The 16327-nt window shown below is 39.4% G+C and overlaps 1 long non-coding RNA gene across 1 annotated transcript; it reads left to right on the top strand.

Annotated features, from left to right (window-relative positions):
* Positions 1-1570, top strand: LOC123716408. The gene is made up of 3 exons (XR_006754566.1): positions 1-165; positions 1160-1323; positions 1501-1570. It is a non-coding gene; the product is annotated as an uncharacterized LOC123716408 (long non-coding RNA).
* Positions 1571-16327: the final 14757 nt, after the last annotated feature.

Here is a 16327-nt window from a genome sequence, read left to right as displayed (position 1 = left end):
GCATCGTAGGCGTCTACCAGAATCTCTCAGAGCATGATGGAGAAGAGTCATTCTGAAGAGCGGCTGACGGGTCTGGAACGTGAGTTCAGCTCAAGTAGCTCTCTACACCGACGGGACTTGGAAACTATTGCCGAACAACAAGCTGTTGTCAACCGGCTATGGCAGGTATATGCCATACCAAAACTTATAAATATTGATATTAATTATGAGCCGTTCTAGGACGATCCATAAAAAATATTTTAATAATTAATTAAAAAATAAAGGGACTGAGAGTCTTCATATCGATGTGAAGATACACAAAGACCAAGGACAGTTTAATGAAAAGGTTCAATTACTAAAACTTATATAATACTACTAAAATGTGTAACATAATGTAATAAAAAATAAATGTTTATTATATATGTCGGCGAGGTTGCGTTAAAGTGATCATAGATGTCGTTATTAGTTGTTAAAAAAAGCGTCAAATGCTGTCTGTTTCAGAGATGGCTTTTGAGTGAGGTATGTGTACGATTCGAAAGTGGGGACGTAACGGGTCGAGAGGTGGTCGCCGACCACCGGTCGGTCAGTTTGGTTTTCGACGGCATCCAGCAAAGTCGTACGCAGAACTCACTGCGCTATAAATCTAAATTCGAAATATGCCACGTGGCGACGAAAGCGACAGCGGTTGTTCTCACGAACTACTCGGGGACACTTGTACCGCGCCATATAAATTATAAATGAATATGCGTGAGCTATATAGTCTGTATATTTTCCGGTGGTACTTTTTTATAAGGAATTTAGAGAGTCTAGAACAATATTATTTATTTACATTGCACATAAGAGTAACAATAAACATGTTCGGTAATATGTCAAAAGGCTGAGTGTAACAGAACGCCTTATACTGAATGATTACAGGGGTGTGGGTGGAGTGGGTTTTAATCTGAACAGTTTGTTACAACTATTTTATTTAAAAATGTAGATTCTTAATTAATATTATTTATGGATGACCTCAACGAGAGAGAAGTGTATTTAAATAGAGCCTGTGCCGAAAGATAACTGGCGCGACAGCTATGCGCACTAATATACCTTTTTATTTTCTACGCGTCATTTCATTTATTTACAAAAATTCAATACTTTTTTCATATTAAATATCAACATGATTGCTTTTTTTCCTGTATAGAGTCAGCTATCTGAAATGAGTTTTAATGAGGCTCAATGCACCGAGACTAAGGAACGTCTACGCACTCTACAAAGGTCGCGCCGATGACTTGGCCGCGAGGCTACAACGCTGTAACTTCCGCTATACACCGCCACAACCGAACTTCGACTCTAATAGAGTTGCTGGTATGTAATAATAATATTAAAATAGATAAAAAAAACGAGTTTTTCCTTATAATGTTTTCCCTCACCGTACGTCGAGTGTTAAATGCGCACATAGAAAGTTTAGGTATTAGTACAGCATAATTATCATACGGATTCTTATTAACCTAAGTTACTAGTAGAACCTAAAATAAATTTCAGGCACGGACTGCAGACTGATCGACGTCGTCCATGACAAATACTGTACTGCACTTGAGACTGCGGCTGGTGGAAGAGTGAGTTGTTCTTTATAATGTATTTTATTCAAACTATTTATTATTTGATGATTTGTATTAGTCTCGATTATTTCTTGTCTTTTTGATTGATGATTTACTTTATATTGATTTAATATTTAATGTTTTTATACACATTGTCATTGCCACTACCACACCTTTTACTCTTATAACAGGGGCAAAGGGGCAGAAGGCACATTTGATGTTAAGTAATACCGCCCGGCGCCCATACACATTCACACTGCCAGAAGGTTCGCAAGGACTTTAATTATCCCTCGACTGAGGTCGATATAACACGAACACCTAAACAGTTCTGATAGATTTTACGATAGAGAAAGTAACTAACTTGGTGAATAATATTTTCATTTTTATACTTTGCTTAGTATCAAAAATATTAGAAAAGTATGTGAAAAACTGTATGAATTGAACGGTTTTTGTTAATTACTAAAAAGTGTTCTGTGACAGTTGTACAACGTAGTGGTAGACACGGAGGTGACAAGTAAACAACAGAATAACATGATGCAAATAAAGAAGGTAGAAAGTCTAATTAGCCTTGTAATTAATTACATAATAGCTCATGAATTGTGTATTAGATTAGAGCAGAAAACAAACAATTCTCAACTTCATTAGATTAAGATTAGGTGTAGTTCTAGTTTTATTATTTGGCATCGGGACTTGACGATCCAATCGCCCACAGGTAAAATAACCTGTGACAGAGATTACTTCACCAGTGCAATCAGTCAAACTAGTGGGATTACCCTGCTTTTGCTTTCGGACCAAATGGGCAGGCACGACCGTGGCAGTACCATGTCTCACAGAAAACCGGTGTGATGTGATGCAACAGGAATTATCTTGTTATATTCGCGTTTCGTGCGGTGAGTGAGACTCCTGAATTTTCTCCGGTGGCTGGTTTAAACGTTCTTGCAAGGCGGCCTTCCGACGAAAGGGAGAATGAAAAAATCTTTAAAGCCTGGGCGGAGGCGGCGACATCTCGTGATAGCAATACCAGCAAACATAAAAAAATCATATAATTCCGTTTCCAGGTACTTCAAACGGGAAATCGTTAAAGCAAAGTCAGAGTACATTACCAGAGATTGCGAGTGATTGGCCTGCCTCCCTTCGGGGACTCGAGGCATTTAGTCTTTCGCCAAAGCTGTCCAAGGGTATTTTGGTCAGGGCACCACTCTATCACTGCACAGGGAGCATGGCCTGCTGGCACACACCGCGAAGTACTGGAAGAATGCTTTAATATATCCCCAAAAAAAGACCATTGCTCTAATCGCCCATTATAGGTATAACCTCCTCGTTCTCCAAAATTATGCAATCCATTATTAACGGCAAGGTATCTGGACGGCCGCCAGCTGATTAGCAATTAACAGTATCACATTCCTTCTGCATATCCCTTGCAGCTATACCTTGCAACTAAGCAACATTCATTGCTATGCGATCGACAGCACAGGGGATATTCTTTACACTGGTCATGCAGGTATTTCTCATGTAGTTGTCGATCAGTACCGGAACAAACTTGTGAATAATGACTCGATAGAATTCAAAAGGTAAATGTAAATGGAGCTGTATCACAGGGATCGTCTGTTACTATAGGTGTACCGCAAGGCTCCATACTTGGTCCCTTCTTATTCCTCGTCTTTATAAATTACCTACTATTTCTTGTAAAGGAGCTTTCACGAGATGAAGCAATCAGCTGATGCCACTTCGCTTTTATTTAGTGTGAAACGACGAAATCCATCACTTGAGAATGTAAACACTGCCATCTCCAGTGTAGTTCACTGGTTTGATACAAATAATCCTAAGCTAAACGAAAAGAAGACAAAATGTATTAAATTTGTTACTACAAATGTAAAAAGTAGTAATTCTCAAATAATAATTAAATATGAGGAAATAGACTTTGTTGATAATGTGGTGTTCTTGGGAATTACTTTAGATAGTAAACTCCAGTGTGTAGGCCACACATAGAAGATCTTTCGAATAGGCTAAGTTGTGCAGCGTTCGCAGTGAAAAAGATACGCGATCTTACAGATGAGACACACATACAGCAAAGCTCGTTTATTTCAGCTATTTTCGTAGCATCATGTCATATGGTGTTATTTTGTGGGGTAATGCAGCTGACATTCAATCGATATTTGTCATTACAAATATCGAATTCAAAAGATTTGCATTCAAAAGCGGGCTATAAGAGCGATCTGTGGATTGTCCCCACGGGAGTCAGTCACAAGGAAGTTTAAGGAATTACATATTTTTACTTTGGCAAGTCAATAAATCTATGATAATATTTTGTATGTGGGTAAAAACATACATGGGGTTATAATCAACTTAGTCTTGGTTTGATATCATAAGTTTTAAGTGTTCAGTTCTTTTATTTGTGTTTTTAAAAAATTGATTATTTCGTATCTCATACATAACCTTAACCTTTGTTTACTTATTGTTTTTAAAGCCCATTGACAGATTATAACTAATAACTGACAAAAGTGATGTGAGGTTGGGTTGTGATTTTCAAAAGGTTGTGATTTTCAATTAATGATCGATTGTATGTATTTCCTAAAAATTCATAGTTTTCAATTCAAGTTCATAAAAATTTTCTATTTTAATAAGCTTTTACAGTATCTTTTCATTGTAAACGATATATTAATTCCCTTGTTAAATTGTTTTTTTAGAAATAGTTAAAATTAGTTTATTTAACCCCTTTAAATTAAGTTTGTTATTATTTTCTTACAGTGTGTGACTATATTATCTGTTCACTAATATTAGCGATTGAGTGTGAACACAGGAACATTTTTGTACATAAGTTAAAAATTTATATACTTAGTACACTTATAGATAAATATTATTGGCTAAGACATGAATCACGATAGTGAAGCTCTTGAATTTGCATCGGTCTCTTCGTCGGATTTCGAATCATTCCATAGCGCTGAAATATCTCCCCCTCCCTTGCATAGTATCCTCACAGCTTTATTCAAAGACCAATCGCGACACTTGAATGTCATCCATAATAATGCTCAAAGCGTTCCTGCTCACCATTTGGAGTTGTTGACAACATTTGTATCCAACGAAATTCACGCTATCCTTATATCAGAGTCTTGGCTGTGTCCAACCCTGTCCTCCCTCAGCTATTCTATCCCCGGTTTTAACCTAATAAGAAAGGATCGAGTTGGAATACGTGGAGGTGGCGTCGCTATTTACCTACGATCGCACATCCCTTACACTATTATCAATATGTCTCCTCAACCACCACCACCTAATGAATGCGAGCATCTTCTGGTCGAGGTCATGCTCAGTAACACTAAAATTCTCCTTGGAGTGTTTTACTCTCCTTCTCTTCTAGTCTACTATTTCGTAGGCTTTGATAATGCTCTTGAAAAGTTTGCGCCTCTCTATAAAAACATAATAGTTATGGGTGATTTCAATACCTGCTTAATAAAAGACGACTGCCGATCGAAAAAGTTGCTCTCTATCACCGACTCTTATAATCTTCATAATGTGCCACTTAGCGCCACGCACAAAGTTCCAGGCTCCACTCCTTCCCTATTGAACCTTATATTTACCTCTTCTCCTGACCTAGTTACTAACCATGGCCAACTTCCTGCTGTTGCTTTTTCAGATCACGACCTCCTTTATTTGTCTCTCAATTTTAAACCTCCTAAACTAAATCCCACCGTAGTCCTTAGGCGCAATTTTGCTGCGATCGACACCGAGCGTCTGCTTTTAGATGCGGCCAGAATCGACTTTAGCACGATTTATGAGTGTCCCAAACTCAATGGTAAAGTTGATTTACTAAATGCCTCCATTACTAATCTTTTTGATATACATGCCCCTTTGAGGCCCGTTAAACTCAAGCATTTACCTGCACCTTGGCTCAACGATGAAATTAAATCTTTGATTAAAGTAAAAAACCGCGCTAAAGCCAAGATGAGAACAGCCAAGGAACATGTATTTTACAAAACCTTGCGCAACCGTTGCAACACGCGTTGTCGGGATGCGCAGAGACGACACATTCACGACTCAGTGTCAAATGGGGATCCTTCAAAAATATGGAAATTTTTAAAGTCTCTGGGTATCGATAAGCCACCACGTACTGCCATGACTCCCGATATCGAAGTAAATAGCCTAAACGCCCATTTTACCCCTCATTCCACTTCAAGTAAATTCGATCTGGACTTAACACTTGAGTATATATCATCTCTCCCTCGTCCTAGTTTTCCATCTTTCTCTTTCGCTGAATTCTCAAGCCAGAACGTTGAATCGAGTATTTCGTCTATTCATTCCAATGCTGTTGGTTCTGACCTGATTGGTCGTGCTATGATCATACCTATTCTCTCTCTTATACTTCCTGTAATCACACATATTTTTAATTTTTCCATTTCTATAGGTAAATTTCCTTCTTGCTGGAATGATGGACTTATCATCCCTATCCCCAAAAAGGCTAATCCTAGTACTTTTTCTGATTTTCGACCCATCTCGATTCTGCCTTTTCTATCCAAGGTATTTGAACGCCTCATACATGAGCAATTAAATGATTTCTTAAACAAAAATTACATACTGAATCCACTTCATTCTGGGTTTCGACCTAGACGTAACACGACTACTGCTCTGGTCAGAGTAGCCGATGATATTCGCGAAGGCATGGACCACAAACAACTCACAATTCTCACACTGCTAGATTTCAGCAACGCTTTTAATACTATTAACTTTAAAATTCTAATGGGATTGCTTAGATCTATTAATATTTCTTCTCAAGCTGTTAATTGGTTCTCTAACTATCTTAATGGGCGCCGCCACTGTATTAAGACAAGCGATTGCATATCTCAGTGGAGTTTGATTGAATCTGGCGTTCCGCAAGGTAGGCGTATTTTCTCCTCTTCTCTTTGCTATTTATATTAACTCCTTAACTTTCCGTCTTTCAACTAATTTTCATTTATACGCCAACGATCTTCAAACGTACGTCAAACTACGTACAAACAAGTCTCGATGATCTCCCGCAAGCCATACAATCCACTAACAATGAGCTGGCAAAGATAGTTGACTGGAGTAAAAATTTTGGTCTTCTAATCAATACCAAAAAGAGTAAGGTAATAATTATTGGCAGTCCCTGTTTCACGACGAGAATTGACTGGGCCAGTATACCCCCTATCCATATCGACGGTGTAATTTTAAATATTAGCCGTACGTTAAAAAATTTGGGGGTTTTATTTTATCAAATTTTATCTTGGGAGCAGCATGTTAAAGAAATTAGCCGCAAATTGTACGGTGCTTCCAGTATCCTTCGACGTCTTAGTAATTTTCTTCCTTTTAGCACTAAAACCTCACTGGCACAATCTCTCCTCCTGCCTTTACTGGACTACGCCGATTCTTGCTCCTCCGATCTAAACGAGGAATTGCTAAATATACTTGATCGTCTCCAAAATTTCTGTATCCGCTTTATATTCGATCTAAGAAAGTACGACCATATCTCTGCGTTCCGTAAGCGGCTAGGCTGGTTACCGATTCGTCAGCGACGTGATGCTCATGTTCTCCATCTCTTATATTCCATCCTGTTCAACTCTAAAACTCCTTCCTATCTTAAAAATGATTTCAAATTTTTGTGGGCCCATAGCTTACGCTCTTCCGAAAACTATACCATTGAAATTGCATTGCATAACTCCTCCTTTCTTGGCGATTCCTTTAAGGTCTCTGCAGTTAGGCTATGGAATTCACTTCCCGTCCCTATTCGCTCCTTCTCTATCTTCCTTTAAATTTCTTCTGCACAAACATTACCTGTCCACATCGTATCCCTAACTTTATTTCCAACTACTAACTGACGTGAGACTTATCTTAAATTATCGTGATTTATGTGTCTTTATACTTTCTATTTTTAATGTATCATCTTTTTAGTTTAGTTTTTGTCTTAATAACTGTGTATAATATGTATTTTTGCACTACTTGCCTATCTTATGTAATTTAATACATTTTTCTTTCTTTTTTCTTTACTCTCAGTGGTTGCCTGGAAGAGATCGCTCGAAAGCGATAAGGCCGCCAGTTGCCCTCCTTTTGATTTAATTATGTTCATTTTTTTATTTCCTGTAGTGTAATGAAGTGTTAATAAATAAATAAAAAAATATAGATACCTTTAAAAATAATAGTATAATTTCACGTTCACTCTGTTTTACGCATGTAGGGTACGCGAAAATTAAATTTTAGGGAACTGATAAAAAGAAGGGAATTATGGATTCGGAACAGTTTTCTAAAATAATTAACTACAAAACAAACTGTGATTTTTATAATAAATACAACAGCCCTTATTGAAATTTACATTTTAAACTACTAACTCGTCACCAAGCTCTTATTAAGCACCATCCGGCGTTGGCATCAGACATTGGAATCATCACTAAGGTAGATATTGATGTAGATATTTCAGTTTGGTGCATGTTAGATGTTTAATTGAATGAACATTTTTATTGAATTTATTATGAAGTTTGTATGGAAGACCTGGGAACCCTGACCTAAGTATTGTGTTACTTAAAAGGGTTCCCAAATCTTACACATTATAATTAATTGTTGTCAAATGAATAAACACATTTTTATTTTTATTATAAATTCCGTTGAAGTTTTAATTTTATATTGCTAAAACTATAAAATGATTCTTAATCATACCCTACATAAATGGTACTCGAAATATGAAAAGATACAAATTTATTGGTTATGTATATATTAGCGAATAACTGCGAGACGTTGTTCTGAACGTTCATGAAACGTTTTATCTGAATCATCAAAGTTGGTATCTCTTGTATAATCTCTTATCCAGGTTGTTTGAAGATGGTTAACAATATATACAAATCACAATAAAAGTAAATTTCTGCATAAATAGTAGTAACGTAGCAAACAAAAAATATTATAAATTAATTGTTAAATAATATTATAAATAAGGTTTATATTTACCGTGCTTAATTTAAAAATTACGTCCTCGAGGACCTCTAGTTAGGGATCGTAAAAATTATTTCTTTATATTAACACTGCATTGTGAGGTATCTAAATACGTAAAGGCATATCCATATAACTACAGATCCAAATACAGAGTTATTATCCACACTATGTTTCCAACAATACTTGGCGAAACTAGTACGTGAGCTTAACTGCCACTGCCGGTTTTTCATGATATTTTACTTCACCGTACGAGGGAATGTCAAAAGCGCACATTGATAGGACAGTCGGAGATCGCACCTACGATCCCAGGGATGAAAATCGCACACTGAACCACTAGGTCGACACGAGTCAAAAATAAATACTATGCGTTTCAATCATAATGTAATATACATCATAGGGAAATAAATGGACCATAAATATATGGACCAAGCAAAAATACTATAATTTAAATTTATAAGAGAATAAAGTTTTTCGGCGTCGGGACGTGACGACCCTATCGCCCACTGATGAAATAACCTGTGACAGAGGTTATTTCACCAGCGCAGTCAGTCAACCCCCTTCCTAGTGGGAGTGCCAGTGCTTTCGGGCTTCAGCCAATCGGGCAGGCACGACCGGGGCAGTACCACTGTCTCACAGAAAACCGGCGTGAAGTGATGCAATAGGTTCATCTTATTGTACTCGCGTTTCGTGCGGTGAGTGAGACTCCCGGAGCCCATCAATTCCCCCCCCCCAGAATATGAAGATGCAGTTTAAACAGAGATTACCCCAGGGGGGTACCGCACGTTTCCGCTGTGGAGAATCCCCCTCTGAGCGTCCATCATCGGAACAATCAGTATTCGGTGGTGGATGCACAGGCTGCGCTTCGTATTCTGGGGTGGGCAAAAACTGCGCAAAAAACTATAGGTTTCGATCTCGATGCGATGACCATCCGCGATTCTACGCATGCCTGTATAGGTCCCATAGCGGAAATACCGAAACTGAGCGACTCATTGAGCACATCCAAATGGCTACAGTTTCCCTGCTCGAAGGGGTTCCTACCGCTGAAATCGTGATACTTGGCGATTTTAACGCTCACCATGCCGATTGGCTCGGTTCGGAAACCACCGATCACGCGGGAAGATCCTTTCACGACTTTGCTTTAGCTTACGACCTGTCACAAATGGTCCCTGCGATTACGCGAATACCAGATGTGGATGGTCATAAACCCTCTTTGTTGGACCTTCTGCTGACCTCACATCCGGAGACCTATCAAGTCTCTGTTGACCCGCCATTGGGTTCATCGGATCATTGTGTGGTCCGGAGTACTGTGCCTACGCACTCCTGTACGCGCCCTCCTCGGCCCCGTTTTTCGGGTTGTCGTCGTATTTGGCACTATCGGTCAGCAGATTGGGATGGGATGCGGTCTTTCTTTGCGTCCTACCCTTGGGGGCCTATGTGCTTTTCGTCGGAAGCTCCAGATTCCGTCGCTGCCTCTGTCGCCGAAGTGGTTCTACAGGGCATGGAACTTTTTATTCCATTCTCTGCGGTGCCGATCGGTGGCAAGTCACAGCCCTGGTTTAAGCGTTCTTGCAAGGCGGCATCGCGTCGAAAGCGAGAATGCTTTAATGCATGGGCGGAAGCGGCGATATCTCGTGATGCCAATACCAGCGAACATAAAAAAGCATATAACTCAGCCTCCAGGTCCTTCAAACGGGAAATCGCTAAGGCAAAGTCAGAGCACATCGCCAGATTTGGCGAGAGATTGGCCCAACTCCCTTCGGGGACCCGAGCCTTCTGGTCTCTCGCCAAAGCTGTACAAGGGAATTTTTGTCAGCCATCGATACCACCGCAGCACAGAGAGGATGACTCGCTCGCCCACACTGCGAAGGAGAAGGCCGACCTCTTGGGCTGTCTCTTCGCGTCCAACTCGACTTTGGATGACCGGGGGAGATCACCACCGGCGATTTCGCGGTGTGATAACTCAATGCCGGAAATCACATTCCGGCAACGTGCTGTTCGCAGAGCACTATCTTCCTTGGACATTCATAAGTCGAGCGGGCCGGATGGTATTCCTCCAATTGTGCTGCGTACTTGTGCTCCTGAGTTGGCTTCGGTCCTGACGCGCCTTTTCCGGTACCTGTACTCGCTCGGCACTGTCCCGAAGTGCTGGAAGACCGCTTCGATACATCCGATCCCTAAAAAAGGCGATCGCTCTGATCCGTCCAACTATCGCCCAATAGCTATAACCTCCTTGTTCTCCAAAATAATGGAATCCATTATTAATGGCCAGCTCTTGAGGTATCTAGAGAGCCACCAGCTGATTAGCGATTATCAGTACGGCTTTCGTCGTGGTCGTTCGGCTGGTGACCTTCAAGTATACCTTACTCATAGATGGGCAGAGGCAATTGAGTCCAAGGGGAAGGCACTAGCGGTTAGTTTGGACATAGCGAAAGCCTTCGATCGGGTGTGGCACAAAGCACTGCTCTCGAAGCTTCCAGCCTACGGGCTTCCTGAGAAATTATGCGACTGGATCTCCAGCTTCCTGGCCGATCGGAGCATCAAGGTCGTCGTCGACGGAGCATGTTCCGACCTTAAACCCGTGAATGCTGGGGTCCCACAAGGCTCTGTTCTGTCCCCGACCCTGTTTCTTCTGCATATCAATAACATGTTGCAACTTAGCAACATTCATTGCTATGCTGACGACAGCACTGGGGATACTCTTTACACTGGCCGGGCAGGTATTTCTCGGGCAGTTGTCGATGAGTACCGGAACAAACTGGTGTCTGAAGTCGAAACTCTACTACGTGGAGTCTCGGACTGGGGTAGACTAAACCTAGTCCAATTTAACCCCAAGAAGATACAAGTTTGCGCGTTTTCCGCGAAAAAAATACCCTTTGTCGCTACTCCTCTTTTCGAAAACACTCTTCTTGAAGCCACAGCCAGCATCGGAATACTTGGCGTTGACATATCGAACGACGTTCAGTTTCGCGGTCATTTGGAGAGAAAGGCTAAATTAGCCTCCAATAAGCTTGGTGTGCTCAGCAAGGCGAGACGGTACTTCACTCCGGGCCACCGCTTGTAACTCTATAAAGCGCAAATACGGCCCCACATGGAATACTGTTCTCACCTCTGGGCGGGGGCTCCCCAGTACCAGCTCCTTCCACTTGACCGTATCCAACGAAGAGCGGTTCGAATCGTCGATGACCAATCCCTCTCCGAGCGGCTCGATCCTTTGGCGTTGCGTAGAGATGTGGGGTCACTCTGCATCTTCTACCGCATTTACCATGGAGAGTGTTCAGAGGAGTTGTTCGGATTAATACCTGCAGCTGAGTTTCAACATCGGACGTCTAGGCAAAATACAAAATTCCACCCGTATCACCTCGACGTCCGACGTTCCACGACTGAGCGTTTTTCAAGGCAATTTTTGCCGCGCACCACCGCTATGTGGAACCAGCTGCCCACTGAAGTATTTCCGAACCAATTCGACTTAGGGTCCTTCAAGAAAAGAGCGTACAAATTCTTAAAAGGCCGGCAACGCACTCGCGAGCCCTCTGGCGTTGAGAGTGTCTATGGGCAGCGGTATCACTTAACATCAGGTGAGCCTCCTGCCCGTTTGCCCCCTATTTTATAAAAAAAAAAAGTTCTTACTAGGAGCCGCCAGTATGAAGCTGCATGGTTCGTCTTGAAGACCTGCGATGTTTACAGCCAAACATGAGACGACACCAAAATCCTCTTCTGTACTGGGTGTGTACAGGAAAGTTGATGTACTTCCCCTTGATTTGTAGTACCAGAAAAAATATTCTATTTAGAAATAGTTTAAAAGATGACATCTTGAAATAGCAATGTCTGACGTATGGTTAAGCGCTGGTTTCTCAAATATGTGGACGCCGGCTTTACGGTAGGCGAGCTAGCGATAACAGCATCCTCCGCATGATCGCGGACCGAGTCGATTGCCCAAACCTCAATCACTGTTCCACCATTTCACTGTACCATTTCTGTATTTTGATGTATTCTAATATGTAAACCTACTAACCCATAGATTTAAATTATTAAGTTGTAATTACTAACATAGTTATGGAACCATGTTTTCCGAAATAAACAATTTTTATTTTATCCAATCCAATCCAATAGATTTTTCGTGGTATCATGTCAAGGTGATCGTCATCATAAATGAAAAATTATTAATGAATCAAATACGGAAGTCTGAAGCTAAAACTGTTCGCTTCAGAGTCTTTCGACTATACTGCATATATCTTAACGTTTTCTGGAATAAAATGTATTTTTTGTCTCTCCTGGTTTCTAATCCTGGACGTTAGAAATTTGAGTAAAATAGCAGAAGTTTAAACATTTTATCTCTAACCGAATTTAATTAAAAAATGTTTTTTGTGTATTAAATACAATGCGACATACTTTGGATCTATATCCATGTATTCCTTGGAATTATTGAACGACCACATAAAGTGTTTAGGTGGCGGGCTAGAGCTAACTTCACAGGTTAACTCTATCGTCTCCTTCTCCAGCACTACGAATACTTGGCTGTTCTTCGATGAGATACACACTGGAGGATCTAAGAAAAGAATATGTGAATTAGATGTTGAGATAACTTTACGTGCGCGCCTTTGCTTGTACATAATCAGTGTTCTAGTTCATTTTGACAAGGTTTCTATACATCACCCTTACAGGCAGACACGAGCAAATGATATAGTATGTATATATCTGCTTTTTTACATTTTAAAAGAGCTGTCAACTGACAACCTATGGGCTACTTCCATGGTGGCATACGTGGTCCTTAATTATCCTTACCATATAATTATCCCTATTAAAGCTGCCACATGAGAAAATCACATAGATTTTTGTCTCATCAGCTCCATAGCTATGGTAATTATAACCACTGCAATGCTGTGAGTAAGTAATAACACAAGTCTCCAAAAAAAATGAGAGCTAAGCTTTTTTTTCGTAATTCTTATGATTTTAGGTGTGCTCCGAAAAATTCATTTTGTCATAGAACGTCACGTTTTCTAATAATGTCGGTATCTATGTTGAACAATATATCATCTTAAAGTAAAAGATAAACTTTATTGAATTTGAGCACTATGATTATCCCAAAACTATAATAATAATGTAGACAGTGTAAGAGTGGCGTGCTAGCACAATAGTACGTCCGTCTCTGAGGAGCAATATCTAAATATTCTAGACGTCGGGCACCAACGTCCTTCGTTCCCGTCTGTACCTTTCTTCCCGCACTCCTCATTTAAAGTTTTCATGTAAATGTAAAAAATGAAAATTTTGATTTAAACATTTATTCGTCTGGGCTAGTGAATAGTCGTAATTACGTTTGTATTTTTATAAATACCTACATCTTACTTGTAAATTAACTGGGTTGCTTGTAGCTTTTCCTTCATCGTTCTGTGCTGCACATTTACACTCTCCGGAATCGTTGCGAATTAGATTTTGCAGCACCAGGCTTTGCTCGCTCACAAAAACCCCTGCGCTGGCGTTTTGCTCTATTTGCATACCCTAAAGAACATACTCAACATTTACATTAAAAAATTCATCCATCATAAGACATCATACATGTGACTAGGCGGACCTAGCGTTCGTGTCTTATAGTATATTTTTATGAACAAGACCGTACCGAAGTGGTCGATTTGTTTGATTTAATTCAGTAAATGTTCACCTATGCTAAAATAATCACTATAAATTAATTTGTGACACTATTAACAATATTATTTTTACGAGAATCTAGAACTACATATATATATTACCCTACCGACCTGTTTGAACCAAAATAATTTACTAGGACGAGGATTGGCTCGTGCAGTGCATTCCAAGTAAACGTCATCTCCTTCCAAAGTGTGATTCGACTTCTTGCTAGTCAGGCTCATTTTGAGGCTGACTATTGGTACATCTGTTGGGAATTTTGGTTTAACTTTCCAATATGGACCATCGTTATTTGAGGTTTTAGGGGGGCGAGGGGGAGGGCAACCCCCCTATGCCATCCCCACCCTGCGGATCCCCATGGTTATGGAGATATTCATGGTTAAAGTTTTAAGGTTAGAGTGGTAACGATTTAGAAACCGTCGCCGAATTTGATGATACTGATTATGTAGGTACTTTGTACCTTGATTGGAACACCTCCAAGTGATTTTTGCTGCCAGAGCAAGTCATGTATTCATGTATTTATTTGCATTCCATAACGTTACAAAAGATGTTTATGAGGCTTAAAGCTAGGTACAATATTATGGACCCTGTTAGGGCACAGCAAAAGAAGGCATTACGAAACCTATATAACATAGCTAATAGCAACACAATAAAAAATAGCACATAAAACTTCACACTCCAGGCTAGTACCAATTACATAGAATAACATTTTTTTAATTATTGAATTTTGTATATTTAGGGATTAATAATCATGAAATTAAGCTATATTTTTATCTTCTAGGTACTCATTAACGCTATAATAACATTTACGTATAAGAAGTTTTTTTAGTTTGTTTGTAAATATATGTATCTTTTTTTCATTTCTTAGTGTCTCCGGTAGTTTATTATAAATTTTGATTGACATGACTAGTGGGCTTGATGCATGTATTTGTAATCGGGAAGATGGTAGGTTTAGGCGTTTTTTGTGTCGAAGTGTATATCCTGTCTGTATGTCTTCGCGTGTGGTGTAAAATTCTTTGTGTGTATGGGCAAATTTACAGATTTCCAATATGTATAATGAGGGTAGAGTGATAATGTTTAGTTTTATGAAATGTGGTTTGCAGCTGTCTGTTTGTTCTATGTTAAATATGATCCGAATTAACTTTTTTTGAGTTGTGAATAGTGCTGGTGCGTCGGTGCTATTTCCCCACATTATTACACCGTAGTTTAGCCATGCATGCGCATAGGCGTAGTAGGTAGTTAGAGCGGTTTTCAGGTCCGTAGTCTTTTTAATTTCCCGGAAAGCATATAAAAATTTTGATAGTTTTGATTTTATTTTTTGTATGTGTGATTTCCAGTTTATGTTTGTGTCTATTGTTATACCTAGTAATGAAAATTCGTTAACTTGTTCTATTGTGTGGTTTTAAAAGAGAAATTTAGAGAAAGTGGCTTTTTTTGACGGGGGTGGAATGCTATTGTTTTGGTTTTTTCAAAATTGATTTCAAGATTGTGTGCATTCATCCAGGTTATAGTTTTTGTTAGAATATTATTGAGTGTAGAGTGTATGTTAGTGATATCATGACAGGGGGCTATAATCGAAATATCATCAGCGAATAAAACACATGGACCAGGTCCTTCTATGGTTTTTGGAAGGTCGTTTATATAAATGAGAAAAAGAAGGCACCCAATAACGCTTCCTTGTGGTATTAAGGCTTTTATTGTTTTACTGTCAGAGCGGTAATTTTGGAGAATTTTTCTTTCATTGTTATAAAATTCTATTTCTACTAATTGTTTTCTGTTTTCAAGATAGGACTTGAACCATTCGTTAGTTTTTCCGCGGATACCTATCCCATAGAGTTTATTTAACAATATTTCATATTGTACCTTATCGTAGGCTTTAGTCATGTCTAGGAGCAGACCGATTGCGTATTCTTTATTATTTGTTATATTAAGAGCTTCCTGCATGAATTTATATACTGCTAAAGTTGTTGACCTGTTTTTTCGAAAACCATTTTGACATTCATTGAATATCCCATATTTCTCGCAGAAGGTGTACACCCGATCACACATTGTTTTCTCAAATATCTTTGATGCAGTCGGTAATAGAGCTATTGGACGATAATTATTGGGGTCTGTTTTGTCGTTTTTCTTATGTAAGGGCTTCACTATTGCTATTTTGAGTTGATCAGGAAAAACCCCTTCCTCGAAGGATTGATTTATCA

Source organism: Pieris brassicae, chromosome 11 (genome assembly GCF_905147105.1).
Source record: "Pieris brassicae chromosome 11, ilPieBrab1.1, whole genome shotgun sequence".
NCBI lineage: Eukaryota > Metazoa > Arthropoda > Insecta > Lepidoptera > Pieridae > Pieris > Pieris brassicae.
This window is presented reverse-complemented; position numbering and strand designations above follow the sequence as displayed.